Raw genomic sequence first — 17869 nt, forward strand, 5'->3', positions numbered from 1 at the left:
TTATTTTAAAATTATGTTTCAATTATAGTTTACATTTAATATTATTCTATGTTTGTTACAGTTGTATAGTAACCACTATGGAAAACAGTGTAAAGTTTCCTCAAAAAATTAAAAATGAAATTGCCTTATTACCCAGGGATTTCACTGCTGGGATAATAGGATGTCCCCAAAAAATTACACACACACTTTGAATAATTATAAAGAAGTGTTCATTAAAATACATTTCATTTTCAAAATTGAGCTATCAACTGTTAAAGCGTGCACACATTTTTGGGGGCTCTGTGTATATCCAAATAAACCCAAAACACTAATTTGAAAAAAATATATGCACCTCCACATTATTTGCAGCATCATTAACAACGAGAGGCCTGGTGCATGAAATTTGTGCATGGGGGGAGGGGGTCCCCTCAGCCCGGTCTGCACCCTCTCCAATCCAGGACCCCTTGGGGGATGTCCGACTGCCGGTTTCGGCCGGATCCCAGGGATCGGGCCGAAACTGGCAGTCGGACATCCCCCTCACAATCCGGGACCACTGGCTCCTAACTGCTCACTTGTCTGCCAGCCTGATCATCCCTAACCACTTCTGCCTGCCAGCCTGATCACTCCTAACTGCCACGCCACCAGCCTGTTCGCCCCCGACTGCCCCCCCGACTGCCAGCCTGGTTGCCCCTTAGTGCCCCCCTGCTGTCCTGGTTGCCCCTCACTACCCCCTGCTGGTCAGTCGTTTGGTTGTCCCTCACTAACCCCCCTGCTGGCCTGGTCACCCCATGCAGCTGCTATTCGGTTGTTACTGTGAGGGTGTCATGACCAATTTGCATATTACCTTTTTATTAATATAGACTAGAGACCTGGTGCACAAAATTTGTACACGGGTAGGGTCCCCAGGCCAGGACAGCAATCAGGGCTGATCAGGGCCTTCTGGCTGCCAGCTTGGGCCTCCCTTTCTAGGCTGTCCGCTTCTGGCAGGGGCCTTCCTTTGTTCTGCGCTGCCCCCTGGTGGTCAGTGCCTGTCATAGTGAGTGATCAAACTCCTGGTCTCCCAGTCAAACTCCCAAGGGGACACTTTGCATATTAGCTTTTTATATATATAGATAGCCAAAATATGGAAGAAAGATAAAGTGCCCGTTTTTAGAAGAGTGGATAAAAATGTGGTGGCATATTTACACAATAGAATACTACGGGCCCTAAAAAAGAATGCTATCTTACATTTTGAGACAACATGGATAGACTTAGAGGGTACTATGTTAAGTGAAATTAGTCAGACAAGGAAATAAAATATCATATATTACACTTATATGTGGAATCTAAAGAACAAAATAAACCAATAAACAGGAAAGAAACAGACTAATAGATATATAAAACAGACTGACAGTTATCAGAGGGCATGGAGGTTGGGGGGATGCTGTTCGAAAAAGTTGAAATGATAAATAAGTACAAACTGGTGGTTACAGAATAGTCACAGAGATATAAATCACAGAATACGGAATATAGTCAATGATATTGTACTAAGTATGTATGGGGTCAGGGGGGTATTTGAAATGTAGGAGGAACCACTCTAATTATTCTAATGATAATTCAAATACATGACTGCCATCACTTGTATTCTAATAGCTTCCTTAAAAGAGCTACCTAAAGTAAATGAGGTAAAACTGCACATTTTAAGTAATAATTTTTCCTGAGCTAGACACAGCACAACAGAGCACATTGAAATACTCATTATTGGCTGTAACGCCAGCTTGTTGATGACATCCAGGGCTCCTGTGAGCTCAAAGACTAAGCAGCACTCCCGTTGGTACTGTGGTTGTCTGTTTCATGGCAGAGGCCACTCTGATCATTTTGCATCAAATGTTCAGATACCCCACTATTTTTTAATGCCTGTTGGATCACACCATTTAATAACATTTCTGAAATTCCTTTATGCTACTCTGGATCATATTAAATACGTTCAGGGAACTTTATTTAGTTATATCATACCAAAAACAAACAAACTAAAAAATAGTCTCATTGTAACATTTCACAAGTGCTTAAGAAAGAGCTTGTTCTGATCTCCAAGAATCTTTTCTTTGTTTATTGAAAAGTGGCAGAATATATTTATATACACTGAGTGGCCAGATTATTATGATCTCTGAACACATAATAATCTGGCCACTCAGTGTATATCCTATATAATAAAAGGCTAATATGCAAATTGTCCTCTCCACCAGGAGTTCGACCAGCAGGCAGGCCAGCCAGCCGCCCATGTCCCCTCCCCCTGGCCAAGCTGGCCGGACCCCACCCATGCATGAATTCATGCACCGGGCCTCTAATATATATATATATATACACACACACACACACACACACACACACACACACACACATACACATACACACACATATATATATATATACTGAGTGGCCAGATGATTATGCCATAATCAGAGATCATAATCATCTGGCCACTCAGTGTATCTGTGTCACAGACACACCTTCTGGAATTTTTACAATTCTTCATGTTCTAACTTGAAGCCAAAAACAGTTATTTTATTCACTGACATTTTATTTGTGTATATAACCTACCATCAGGGAGTCATGAACACTGAGATGCTTAATAAAAACACAATGTATTCATTTGAAAATTAAAATAATGACCCAATCATCATACCTGGTAAATTTTCTCCTTGCTAACAGAAGTTTAAATATAAAATTGGGCATCTCTCCCATAAATGTCAACCTCTATCTTCCAAATAATCTTATCTCAAATTGTAAAATATGTTTAAAAATATTAGAAAAATAATCATTCCAATAAAAAACAGTCTCATTAGCTGGCACCTATGTCTTTCCTAACCTCTTTAATTCTCTATTTATTTAAAAGATGGGCTTAGTCACTTGTCTTCTTTACCTTTGAGAAACACTACCAAGATTTTGCTTCCTTTTCAAAATGGGTCCTGTGTGTAACACATGCTTCTAGCAGTTTGAATAGTATAAAAATGATGACTTCATATTTGCGAGGTTTATCATTTGACATTTTATGCTGAATAAACCATGCATATGTACACAAGCAACCCACCTAGAAGATGTTTGGAAGTAATTTACATTTATACAGCTGAGGTCTGTGTGCCTTTTTGTGGCCAGTTGTGTCATCTTGCAATGGTGGACATGCAGTCATACACGGGATTTCATGTTGCCGCAAGCAGTCCGGAGGTAACCAAAGCAAATTGATGGAGACAGGAACAGGAGAATCCCACACTGTCGGAAGATGAATGAGCTGAACTTGTGTGATGTGAACCCTGGCCGACACAAGCAAGGTGGAATCAAAGAGTGAGCAACTTTGGACAACCCATGCTTCACAGCCCTGAACACGGTGGATGGCCGTGATTATCTCCAGCCAAAATGACTGTGAGTAAAAGGCTTACGTACACTTAAATTAAACACAGCAGGGCTTTAGTAATCTGTTTGCATTTTGCTTTCTGTTAAAAAGGAAATTGCTTGGACTTGGAACATTTCATTTAATGGCATTTTTAGTTACCTTTTGTACTTCTAATGCCATAGTCTAAATTCACTCCAAATTACCCAGTAAGACATAGGAAACTTTTGTCCTTATTTATTTATTTATTTTAAAATTGCAGTAGCTTCCTTACCAATTTTACTAAATTAAATGTGTTTTAAAGCATCTCAGTTCTTGAAACTTAATTATCCCAATCTCTGGGTAAAGTATAGCAAACAATGCAAACCCCATTTATGTAATTTGTTTTGCAAAAGAAAATAGTGGAATGCCATTGTGCTAATGATATACACGTTTCTGTATTTTTTTTCCTTTTTGACAACAACTTAGCAAAACCATGTCATTTTTAAACAAAAGCTGTAGGGGCATTTTGGGGTTTTGGATTGTTCATACCCTGTTTTTAGGAGAAAAAGGTGAACTGCATAATATTAAGTGCCTTTGGAATATCATAAAATAGTTTATTTTGGTTCCTTCATTTTATCCTTCCATTAATGAGTATTATTGACAGTTACTCATAATAGAATGTCAATAAAGATCATGGCTTTATTCTTACACACTGTAATGTGAAAATAAGAATAAAAATATCTAGGTATTTCAATAGCTAGAGCACCATTCATTATATTCCAGCAGAGTAATATTTAATTGTTAGACCACATAGGGTCTAGAAAACTTTAGTTTAGACTCAAGCAAAATAAGAAAATCTATCATTCTCTCTCCTGTCTAAAATGAGTGTTTTGAAATCCATGACTCCATGATTATGTATTATTTAATATTGATCTTCATTAATAAAATCCATTCATTGTTCCCATTTGCTGAATTTCACCTGATGCATTATTTAAATTAAAAGTTAATTCATCAGTATATGTCATACTCTAGGCAGGTGGGTAACTAGAGTCTGACCCCTAGATTGTACTGCTAATGAGACTGTGAATGGTTGAATGATGCTGCCATTCAGAAAGTTGGGGCATTGAGTCCTATTTAACTCAAGTCAAAATAGAACAAATAGAAACAACTTCCTCTACAAAACAAATCCACAAACAAAAATGAGAATAAAGAAAAAATAAAATACATCAGGATAGCTAGCTAAGTATATGTAAATATGCAGACATGCATGCTCATGTAGTATACACATCTTTCAGCCTGTATGTCAACTGATCCATGCAAAAATAAATATTACACATGCACAAATATGTGTAGATAGTTTAGTAAGCAGAATGAGAGAATTTTAAGTTACTCAAAGGCAGGGAGCTTACTGGCTTATTGAATTTAAGTTGCAGCAGGAGTAAGCCAAGTGCCCCCCTCTCAAAGGCAGTAAGTTTAAGAGAGGTGCCTATTGAGTTTTGATGGACAGGTCCCCATGGGGTAGAGTTGTGATCCCAGGTCTCAAGCCTCCTAAGGATATGGTGGAAATGCGAATGGGACCCTTGTACCCCAACCTTCCATGCTCCTTTCTGTCCTTAGTGACCCAGGTTCATGGCTTGGCTGTGTAGCTCCCATTCTGTAGTAGCTAAAATCAAGATCTGATTATTATTAAATGCCTGTTGGGCAGCATCACCCTAGAAGTGCCAGGTATTTCAAGATCCTTGCTGCTAACCACATTAACTCACTTTGACAATAAAAAAGTTTATAGAATTATTGGAATTTGAATATTCCCTTCCTTTCCACACCCACCCTCTACTCAGTAATCCTAATTATTGAGTGTTAGTGATCTAGGTTATTATCCTACAACTAGAGGCCCAGTGCATGAAATTCAGGCACGGGTAGGGTCCCTAGGCCTGGCTGGCTATCAGGGCCAATCTGTGGGGTGACCAGCAGGGTGATGGGGGGGCCCCCCTCTGGCACCTGCCTTGGCCAACTTGGTGCCATCCCCTTGCTGGCCCTGCCCCCCACCGCCACCTCTGGTCACCTCCCTCTGTGGGGTGACTGGTGGGGCGATTAGGGGGCCCCACTGGCAACTGCTTTTGCTGGCCTGGGGCCTACAGGCTAGGGGCAGCTCCTGCATTGAGTGTCTGCTCCCTGGTGGTCAGTGCGCATCATAGTGACCAGTCATTCCACCGGTCGGTCCACCGTTTGGTTGATTTGCATATTAGGCTTTTATTATATAGGATATTTTGTCACCAGTGCAATGTAAATGCCCCATATATTGCACTTAGGAAACAGATTTTTGATTCTTTATTGATTCACAAGGATGAAACTGTGGGAGAGAAAACACACACCACCTTGTATCCTGAGCCTTCTGTTTCCTTAGAGATAGACTTGTCTATAAAATCATTATGGAAAATAGGAATAACTTGTCTATTCTTAAAATACTTATTAAAATCTATGATTATACCAAGGTGATATTCAGCATAGCAGATGTATATTTGTTTGTATGCTGATGTTTCCTGAGGTGGTTAAAGAAGGAAATCCAGGTGACAAGAACCTGAAACCTCTCCAAGGTATCCTTGTAATCAGGGGGCACTCAGGGTCCTTGAGATTATTTGCAACTCGGTAATGTCTTCCTGATAATGATATCTCATTTGACATACTTACTTATACTCACCTATACTTACTGATACACTTACATACTGTATCATATTATGGGGTTCCAACTAAAATATCACTCTTACCTAGTTTCATATGTGAAATCACAATTGAACAATGAGATTTAAAATATAAAATCTTATGGATTGGCTAAAGAAAGCACAAATTGTCTAAATGTGAAGGCTGAAATGTAATCAGGCTCAGACACTCATATAAAAAATACATAAAATTGTGGGTATAAACATATATGTGTGTATTTTCTATATATGCACATATATATCACAATTAAAATTATACCTACAGTACTAAGTTAAAATTAGTTTTCTCATTAGCTAATACATGCTTATTTATGCAGAACTCAGAAAATCTGAATTTCAACTTGGTCTCTCAGGTTTACAGACATTTAAGCACATTATTAGGAACTGTGATTATTCGGCACACCAACACTCAGGTATCACCCAATTCATTACTACCTGATTAATTAACCTGTTTAAGGTGTGAACGTTGGCACCTTGTCATTAGAATCCATGCGAATAACTAATGAGAAACTATGAAATAATTTGTTCCTCAATTAAAAAACCTGAAAGAAGAGGTTTTATCTCATTATTCTTGTTTCCTGTTATCACCTATGCAAAGCCAAGACTATGCAAAACTTACCGTCTAAAGAAAATAGGCTACATAACAACTCAGGGAATACTTCACAGATCTTTAATAAAATGTGGTGTTACTCAACAGCAAAAGGTAAGCCAAGAAGTTTCCTGGGGTAATATATTCATTATAGAGCATCAATGTGAAAACAAGGTACACTCACCTTATACTTGGTGTTCAGATTTAAATGAGGTTCTTAGATAAGAAGAGAGAAGGATAAATAATCTAGCTCAATTTAGGTTTGTCTAAAGAAACTTCAGAAAAAAATATTACAAGAGGTAATTAGTATTAGAAGACTAGTAAATTATGACATTTCCATATATTAAAAAAGCATAGCCCCAAGCCCAAATTTCCCTCAATGTGACTGATTTTATTCAATGGCTACATTGAAGCATCACTCAAATAGGAAAAATAGATAGTAAAGGTATTAATTCCAATTGTTTTCCCTTGAATGCATTCATAAAATCATTCATATCATACAAGGATGCTGAACTATTGAAGGTACTTTCCTAACCAAGAATTTCTTGTAATATTTATGGATTTCTCCTCCGCCCCACAAGTTATTTATAGCTGTCACAAATGCCAATAGAGTAAATGTTTCTTGTTTAACATTAAAATAAAGAAGCCAAAAGTTTTTCTTGGAGGTGAAATGAACAATCTTTTTGCACTGATTATTTTACATCCATTTTTCTAGTTAGAAAGAGTCCTGTGCTCTGAACCATGGCAGAATATAGACTATAGAATCCATCCAATGTAAAGCTAGGCATAAATGAATACAGATGTTAATTAATTGGATACCTATTTAAATTCTTTGAAATATATTCTAGATCATGTCTCCTGTTTCCTTGTATAAGTGTTTAAGTTGAGGCCACCCACATTTAGGGAAGGAACTAGTCAAATTTTTAAAAACCACATGCATATTTTTCAAAAATCAAGATTTTGTGAAGATAATCACAAAGTTTGAAATAGCAAAATTTAATGAATCCATTTGAGAAAAAAGATCCATATCTATTTTATACTCTAAGCTTGACAATTTTATTCAGTTATAAAATGTCCCAGAAAAAAATAAAGACCAGGCTGTAGGTTGGTAGCACAATCTAAATGTTTGCTTTATTTCCTGAAGACATTTCCATTAATTAAAACTTTAAAGTCAAGTTTAGCATATACTTAATGATAATAGCTACAATTTCCTGAATATCAGTGGCATATCAAACTGAATTTTAGGTATTTCATATGAAAAGCTCACTTATATATTACTATTATCAAGAGTTTATATACTTATGTTCATTTTCAGATGAGAAAACTTAGGTCCAAAAGTGTTTAATATCTTGTCACACTTTATATTCTGACACAAAATGCCATAATCTCACTCACTACATACACTATATTTCTTCTAATCAATACAAAGTAGAACATGGAAAAGTATTATCATATAATAAAACCTATTATTAAATGCCTCACTATATTACAACATGGAATTATATATTTTTAAGGATGTGAAGCAAAATTTAGGAGTTAAAAACAGTTTGATACAGTCAACTTTAAGTAAAAACATTAAGGATATATTTAAAATGAATTGCATATATTCTTTTTTTTTAACATATTTTATTGATTTTTTTTTTTTTTTTTTTTACAGAGAGGAAGGAAGAGGTATAGAGAGTTAGAAACATCAATGAGAGAGAAACATCAATCAGCTGCCTCCTGCACACCCCCTACTGGGGATGTGCCCACAACCAAGGTACATGCCCTTGACCAGAATCGAACCTGGGACTCTTCAGTCTGCAGGCCAACGCCTTATCCACTGAGCCAAACCAGTTAGGGCAAATGCATACATTCTTTAGAAATTATATTTGTCCTAGTTTAGCATTATTGACAGATAATATTGTAAATATTAAATTAATTAATATTTGCCAAAAATGGAGGACCAAAAAAACAATTTGCTGAACCTAGACATATCAGGGAAAAGCTGCATGATCATTTTAATAAGGTATATCCTGCTAAGTAAAATACAAAGAAAAAAAAGGAGAAATGAAATAAAGGAGATTTCTTTCAGGATAACTTCTTTATCATATTTGTGTAAGATTAGCTATTTAAACATTTATACGACTCAAAAGTGAAGGGAAAGAAAATGACCTAAAACTTTAAAAGCATCAATATCATTTCAAGGTCAACAACAGCTGTGTTTACTGTGTTAAAAATGATTAGAATATTATTTGTGCTTTCTTATTTGGGTTAAAATTTAAACTTTAAAAATTGGTGATTTTTTTTTTTTAAAAGGGAATGCTTTAAGAACAAATACTCAGATTAACGGAAGATGAAATAAATAGTTTTGAAATTATATGATGATCTTTAAGCCCAATAATGTGCCATGGGAAAATAATAACAAATACAAATCAAACTGAATAAACTCTGAAAACTGAACCACAGATAAAGACACTATCGTAGAGTAATAGCAACTCAACCTATAATAATAAACGGGTAATATGATAATTAGACCGGACATCATTCTTGACATTCTTCCTGACGAAGCCAGGGCTGGGGGGAAGCCAGACTGGGTCCCGGGTGCCTGCAGGCAGCTGGAGAAGGGAAGCCCAGGTCCCAGGTGCAGGAGGAAAGCCGGTGCCGGCAGCCCGGGGGAAGAAGGAAGGCCTACTTTTGCACGAATTTTCATACATCAGGCCTCTCGTCATAAAATAAGTAGTGTGCATAGAATAGCAAGGTGTTCCCACCCTCTACATATATTTGATACTAACATTTATATATTTTATATATGTACTAATGTGCAAACCGTCAAATGCATATGACCTTCTTCTTATAGTGTTCAGTAATATAGTTCACATATAATAGTACTCAAACATATATCATGCATACCAACATGTAGAAGCCTGTTTCTATCATTAACTAATAAAAACTATTAAATGAAAAGCATTTTTTTCATATTTTGTAATTGCCCAATGTCATTACCAGTTTTCAGGCATGGATGTTCTGTTGGCTTTTACTCCACCTGTGACTCATTTTAAGGAGTAGTTACATTTTGATCCTTTTATTTGCAAGTCTCCAGAGTGCCAGGAAATGGGTGTCTCTATTGGAAGTGTGATTGGGGAACTTTGAATTAGTGGCATTCCTGATAATGTTTTCAATTTATTTTTATGTCAGTAGTGAGAAGCATTAGTATTGTTTAATCTTATCTCCACTTCAGAACTGAAGGGAGTGTATTATGTGACTTCCTCTCTTTGTTGTCCCCAATAGCAGGAGTCAGGTTCTACCTTATTCAGCCTGCAGGGAAAGGAACACAAACAAGAGTAAATCAAGCTAAAAATAGTCATCTCCTCCTCACATCACTGCTTTGAGTCCAACCAGGCTTCTCCCATGTTGACCCCTTACTGTGCTAGGATTGAGGCCCGAGCATCTCTTTAGGAGGCTATATCAGCATCCTGACATGATCACTTTCACTAACTATGGATGCTAATGCTTGAAATTCAACTTAGCTAATACCTAAAAATGAACAATGGAATAGTAGGGGAAACTTCCTCAAACATGTCACTGTCTCCACTATAAATTCACGAAGGAAACACACAGCCCTTCAGTTTATACAGACAACTATCCCTCAGCCTTTAAGATATTACTTAAGAAATACACTGAATATCACCAAGAATACACCTGGGAAACAGAACCATGATTCCAGACTCTTAAATAAATCACACAGGAAATCCTTATAAATGGTCTCCTTTAAAAGTGGATTTTATTCTATTAGTCAAGCTATCATCATATTTAAATGAGCAGGGAATATATTTAAGAAGAGTTTTAAAATTTAAAATGTTCAGTAGGTTTTTAATCATGAGAGATATAAGTTTATAAAATCCTTCTTTACATTCAGTTACCCCAGGTCAATTTCCACTTTTTTCTAGAAATAATATCTATTCTGCTACTGAAAGATTGATTATTCCTCTTTGAAAATAGCAAAGATGCTTAGGAGCTGGTAGCTTCCTAGATTGTATTAATGATAACATATACGATTATGACAAATGTCTAGAACACTATCCATACTTGATCATTGTGTCTGGTTACAAAGGGTGGGAACATAATTGGATCATATTTAAGTCACCTAATTTATGCTAGATATTTTATGTATTTCTTTCACTTTTCATAACATTCTGAATGATAGAAAATATCATCCCATTGCATAAGTGAGGACACAAGGGAGAGGAAAAGTAAGTATCTAATTTAGGAACATGGATATTAATTGTTGAGTTGGTATTGAACCCTTCACAGTTGTCATTTCTGGACATCTTTTGTTTATTTGTTTATTCTCTCTAAGCCATTCAGTTTCCCATCTGTGATAGTGAATAGCAGGTTATGTTAAGAGAGAAACTCGATCAAACTTAGTGAGTGGAAATGGACCAGTGTGACCTGATGGAGTAAATGTTCCTTGTGGCCATCAGCATTCTTCCAGGTGCAGCACAGGACACAGGGATCTGGAAATCAAGTAAGTACTCCAAAAGTTTTTGCCCATTGCTACTCTGGCATTTAAGATTTCGGACAACTTGTTACATTTCTCCTCAATCCTTGAAATGCTGTTTACCAAAAGTACATAATCCTAGGGTCTAAGTCATTCTCTACTTATCAAGCAATCATGAACTTGTCCCTAGACTATTAATTTGAGTTTAGAAACAAATTAAATTATTTAACTTTTGATGTGTCGGTGTCTTCACTGATGAACAATGAACTCATCTCTTTTCTTTATTGACGAGACATTATTTTCAAAGCTTCAAAAGTATTTGCATTTTTTTGAAAAATGTAAAGTATAATGTTTAACTCTCCAATAACATTTATATCATGTCTGTATCAAATCATGGAGATAATTACTAGTACTAGTGACCCAGTGCATGAAATTTGTGCACATTGAAATTTGTGCACATTAAAAGGGAATTAATTAGAGAAAATATTTTAATATTGCTATTTGCCCTTTCTCTATTATAGAAGTGTCAAAGATGAAAGAAAATTAGTAAACTATATGTAAAAATCTTCCTCCTGTCAGAGTCTGGGGTGTGCCATGGGAACCAGAGTCAAGTCCCCGCCCACCCACGTGCGCCTCGAAATCGCATGAGACCCAGACCTGGCTGGCCCCATCCCCATTGGGCTAGATCCAGACCCAGCTGACCCCACCACTGTCAAGCCCTGCCAGGTGGGGGTGCCACCTCAGGTCACCTGGCCCAGTGCCGGGGCGGGAGCATGGCCTGAGGCCACCGGCCTGGATTGTGGGGCACGCCTTGAGGTCCACTGGCCCCGGGCCAGGGGGTGTGGCCTGAGGTCTCCCATCAAGCCCCGACAGGCAGAGGGTGCAGCTTCAGGTCAACTGGCCTGGTGCTGGGGTGGGGTACATGGCCTGAGGTTCCCCGTTAAGCCCTACCAGGCGGGGGGCACGATCTCGGGTCCCCTGGACCAGCGCCAGGGCGGGGTCATGCTTTGAGGTCCCCTGTCAAGCCCTGCCGGGGGGGGGGGGGGCAGGGCCTGAGGTCCCCCAGCCTGGCGTCAGGGCAGGGGGCACGGCCTGAAGTCCCCTGTCAAGCCCCACCAAGGGGGGGGGCACAACCTCAGGTCTCCTGCCCTGGCCCAGCAGCCTCAGATCCCTTCTGATTGCTCATTAAGGCTCGTTATGGTGGGTGCAGCCATCTTGTTATGGTGTTACAGTCAATTTGCATATTCCCTCTTTATTCCCTCTTAATTTTTAAAAAAAATTTCCATTTGTACATTTCCTTTGGTTTAATGGTGTACCTTTCATTCTAGGTAGTGAAATCTCAAAATAAATTGCAAAATAAATCAGTCTCTAATAGATACATGAAAAATGTGCAATGAAATTAAAAATATCCTCCACCAAGGTGCTAGTTGACTGTGTTGCTTAGCTACCCATGACCAGACAGGCTGACAGCACCATGAACGCTCTGGCTGAGCTGGGTATAATTACCAACCAGATTTCCATTTCATTAAGTTCCACTTGAAAATCTTGAAAATTTTGAAATACGCATAGTTAGAAGTTTTCACCATTATAAATTGAACAAAATTTACTTATTTTAAAAAAGTGATATTCCATGGTGTGTCTATAGATAACTAAAACTTTCAGAGGTTGAAATAATAACATTTTGGAAGGCAAAATTTTATTTTAGAGGAAAAATCTATATTCAAAGAGCGAGGGGCAGGGAATAGTATTATATTTTTATCATGAAAATTGCTTTTTATTTTTGCTTTAAATACAAATAAAATTATGAAGGGAAAATGTAGGGCTCCTTGATCTTTCTGAAAAGCTATAAACAAAAAATGATTTTTCTTTTCCATCAGAGGTAAGCTTTTCATGATTTGTCCCCAATTCTAATGTTTAAATGAAGGTTAATTTCTCAACTATCTTAGATGATTTAGCAGAGTCCTTTGCAGAGAGCACAGTAATTCAGTTGATCAGACAACAAAGCCCATTAGGAGATATTACCAAGACACTACTAAAAGGCAGGGATAAAGGAAATGCAGAGATTCATATCCCTTCATAATTAACACACAAAGCTTTGAGTGCAGATTACAGTAGGATTATGGTGAATTAAAGAAGTACATTTGATGCTCGTTTTATAGATTTCTTATTGCTCATCATACTTATCTGAAATATATATGCATTCATTTAATTCCATAAGCATATAATTGAAATAAATAGCTGAAATCCATTTCTATCATCTGAAAGTAAAAAAGATTATGTTTCAAGCATATTTGCATCCATTTACAATCTAATAAACTGGACAACATTTTACTGGTCCATTTCCTCTATTTTCTGTAGAGAGAAAACTTTTCTTCCTCTGATCTTGGCTGAATTTGTTTTATTTTAAAATAATTAAAAAATATGTGTCAAAATAATATATACATAACACAATACATCTCATAGTACAAATGAGTTTATGGTGAAAATAAACAGTCTCTGCCCTCTTTTCTTGCCATTCCAACCCTATACTTGGATTTTTTAAATAATTATGATGTTTATATTGATATGAAATTCACATAACATAAAATTAACCATTCTAAAGTAAGCAATTCATGGGTGTTTAGTGCATTCACAATGTTGTGCATTCACCATCTCTATCTAGTTCCAAAACACTCCATCACCCTAAAAGGAAACCTCATACCCATTAAGCAATTGCCATCAATGGCCCTTCCCTTCGACCCTGTGTTCTGCCTCTGTACATTTACTTATTCTGTATATTCCATATAAATGGAAACATACAATATTTGACTGTTTTGTGTTTGGCTTCTTTCATTTAGCATAATGTCATTATTATAATTTTAATTCTTCTGGAAAATATTATAATTTTTTGACAGTATTCCATGTCTCTGGCCAGACAATAGCTAATGATTTGATGTATAAAAGTATTCATCCTATATTCACAACTCTCCATTCTCCTTCTAGTGTTTGAATCTCTACTATTTTTAGTTTTTCAATTGATTGCTGTTGTAATTTAAGTGATTGTTTCACACTTATATTTCTTTCCTCTTTTAATAGCATCTTCTGACTTCATATTTTGCAAATTGAGGCTAGTCAAACTTATGTTTTCCTCTTCCTTTCTTCCCTTTTGGTACATCTTATCTTCTTTTAGTTACACATATTTTTCCAATGTCAAAATTCAAGCATTTACTTATTCTTCAAATATTTATTAGGACTCATATTTATTATATACAGACTTTATTTTAATTTATTTTATATTTGGACCATGATTTTCTTATATAGTTTTCTTGCACTTTTGTCTTCCTGAACATTTATAATTTTCTTTTTTATTTGCCACCAGACTTCCTAAGACCTCCAATTATTTACAACCTTTTAATCAGAATTTTTCATTCTTTGTGACCTTTTTTAAAATGTCTGTTTGTTTTGTTTCTTACCAAACTTTTCCCTAAAGGCTGTATTTCTCCTTCTCCCATCTGGAATATTTGCCTTTTATTTTGTTATAGAGCTTTCACAGTTTGCTCCCCTTTACTTATATGCACATTTGCTGTCATTGTTTCCTGGATTACATGCTTCCATCTTTTGGGATCAATTTATTTTGCTAAAATTTATCTGCACATATATTTCTATTAAAAATGCATTAGAGGTAAATTTCCTGTGGCCGTGTGTATTTGAAAATCTTTATACATTCACTTGAATGACCATTTGTCTGGGTATAAAATTTTGAATCTTTTGGTACCTTTTTCTTCTAGTATCCAGTGACACTGATGTCAGTATGATTTTGTTTTTTATAGATACATTTTTTCTCTACAATTTTCTTCTGGTTATATTTAGAGTTCTGAAATTTTACACTCATGTGTGTAGTCAAGAATACTTTGTTGTCATTGAGCAATCAGGGAAATCTTTAATGTTGTCAATGCACATGTTTTCCCACATCCCTTTTTTTTTATTTTCTGTTTGTGAAATAAATTGACTGTTAGACCACCTAATTTGGCATATTTGTATTTCATATCTTCCAACTATTTTGCTTTTCAATTATGATGATGTTTTTTCTATTTTCTAGTCATATTGAACTTTTTAACCCATTTAAAAAAATCTCCAAGAGCTTTCTTTTTTCATCTGATGTCATTTTTTTTCTAATATTACATTTGTGTTTCCTGTATGTAATATATTACCTGCCAATGCATTAGATACTTGCTAACTCTCTTCTGTTGGTGAAGAGTTTGTATGAGAAACATGAATTGTTTCCTACTTTGCTTGAGGTTGCACAGTACTTATTTGTGCAGGCTTTAGGGGTGAAAATTCATACATTTTAAAATATAAGGAGCTTAAGGCACTAATTGCTGTAGAGAAATATTGTCTATGTTGACATTGTCTAATTTATATAAAAATTGATATTTGGTTGTTTGACTGGGTATATATTATAGTCTGTGATATTACCTCTACTATCTATCTATCTATCTATCTATCTATCTATCTATCTATCTATCATCTATCTATCTATCATCTATCATCTATCTATCATCACCTACCCTTGAATGTGCATGTGCAATACTGAGAAGGAAGACTTGGGGATAGTTCTAAGCACAGTTGTATAATAAAGTCCCATGCATTATTACTTGGCTTCCTGGCAGTCCCATTAACATGAAGGCCAGAGCTTCTCAGAGACTTTATTTAGTTTCCCAATATTGACATGATTTAATCTTTCACCTCCTTCAAGTTGTTGCTCAGATGTTAACTTCTGCATCAAGTTTATTTTAAACACCCATTTAAAACTGCAATCCTCATACCCTCTCAGCACTCCAGGTTCCTCTTGGTTTGCTCATTTTTTTTTTCAATTTCCTATTTCACATTTTTTTACATACTGTATATACTTATATAGCTTGTTATATAAGTTCCTTATTTTTATGTTTTATGCTTCCCCTTTTAATGGGCTCCTATTTACATATTTGAGTTAATATATATTTTAATGGGCTGATAAAGAAAAATTTTAGCTACCAATTTTACTATTAAAATAATTGTAATGGAAAGTCATCAGTTTATTAACCAACAATTTATTGCAACAAGAAAATATGTTAGGATTTTGCACATTCTAACTAGAAAGAAAGTGGATAACCTTGAATTTAACTACCAAGAGAAGTATAGTAAAACCTCAACATAAAGGACTAATTTGGGCAAGGGGGTGTCTGTTAAAGCCAAAAGTCCATTATATTGTAAAGGAGGTTTTCCAAATGAATTTGTTAAAAAATTGACAAATTAGCTTATCTGTTTTTATTTATGTAGACACATTTTTGTAATTAAAATTAAGTATAGATGAAAAGTTTAATCTTACAGAAACGTTTTCTGTATTTGTTATAGTAACTATAAATTTATACTGAATAGGTCTAATAAATGCGTGCATTCACCAGTCACCATGAGTAAACAAATGCACATGGCTGGGGCCTGGCTTAGCATACCTCAGGACATCGGTGGGCACACATTAAGACTGTTGTAGAAAGTCATGCCACGTGACAGCAGAACCAATTACTGTGATGAGGTGTGATCATGTGCTAATCATTTCCCAAACATTGTTCCTGAGACATGTCTCTTGGATATAAATATGTAGACTATAGTTGTAGATAAGTAATCTTTATTTATGTTGACAAAATTACTACAGTGTTTTTTCCAACATAGGGCCTAATTGTTAAAATTTGTTAAAAATAAAAGTTAATAACAAAAAATAAGCCTGTTAATTTAATTATAAGCAAATCTTAGTTGAAAGCATTTTAAAATTAACAAGGTGTTAATCTTCACATATGACACATGGACCGGAAATTTTGCCCATTAAATCCGAAGTCTGGCCCTAACTGGTTTGGCTCAAATGGATAGAGCGTCGGCCTGCAGACTGAAGGGTCCCAGGTTCGATTTCAGTCAAGGGCCTGTACCTTGGTTGTGGGCACATCCCCAGTGGGAGGTGTGCAGGAGGCAGCTGATCAATGTTTCTCTCTCATCCACGTTTCTAACTCTCTATCCCTCTCCCTTCCTCTCTGTAAAAATTCAATAAAATACATATTAAAAAAAATCTGAAGTCTGTTAAGTGGAGGGTTTACTGTACAGCTCTTGTTCATAATCATGGCACATCCCTTGGCTTTCTGTAGGTTCATAGAACCACCATAATGATTTTTTTATTGAACTTTTCTGGTTAATATTTCCTCGGTATACTATATTTCTTGTTTTTTTTAAAAACTTACTGAAATATATCCTAAAATAAAATATTAGAATTGGGTCAGTTCAGTAGTTTTAAAAAAATGTATAAAGAAGAATAGGATAATATCCTAATGAGATTGTATTAAACAACAGCAGCAACAACAACAGCAAAGTATTCATAGTTTTAAGCCAGCAATAAGGAAATCTTATTCTGTAAATTAAAATCACCTCGCTGGGAAAGGAAGGCCAGATTCTATATGTTTCTATGCCCCTTTGGGAAGAATGAATTAATTATAATCCATCACTTCGAAATTGAATTTCTGTTAAAATATTGAAAAATGTTAACAAAGTGCACAAGGCTATCAGCTATTTCCAATGGTTCATTTATTTTTGAGAATTAGATTAACTATTTTGTAAAGTTGAAGAATTAAGCTCAAATGGGTACATGATTATGATTTTTAATCAGAATAATTTATTTCTACAGGTGCATATTAGGTGGTATTTAAGTCTTTTACAGGTTTTGTGAAGATGTCTTCATATCGTGTGCTGAAAAA

The sequence above is a fragment of the Cnephaeus nilssonii genome (genome assembly GCF_951640355.1).
Source record: "Cnephaeus nilssonii genome assembly, chromosome: 10".
NCBI lineage: Eukaryota > Metazoa > Chordata > Mammalia > Chiroptera > Vespertilionidae > Cnephaeus > Cnephaeus nilssonii.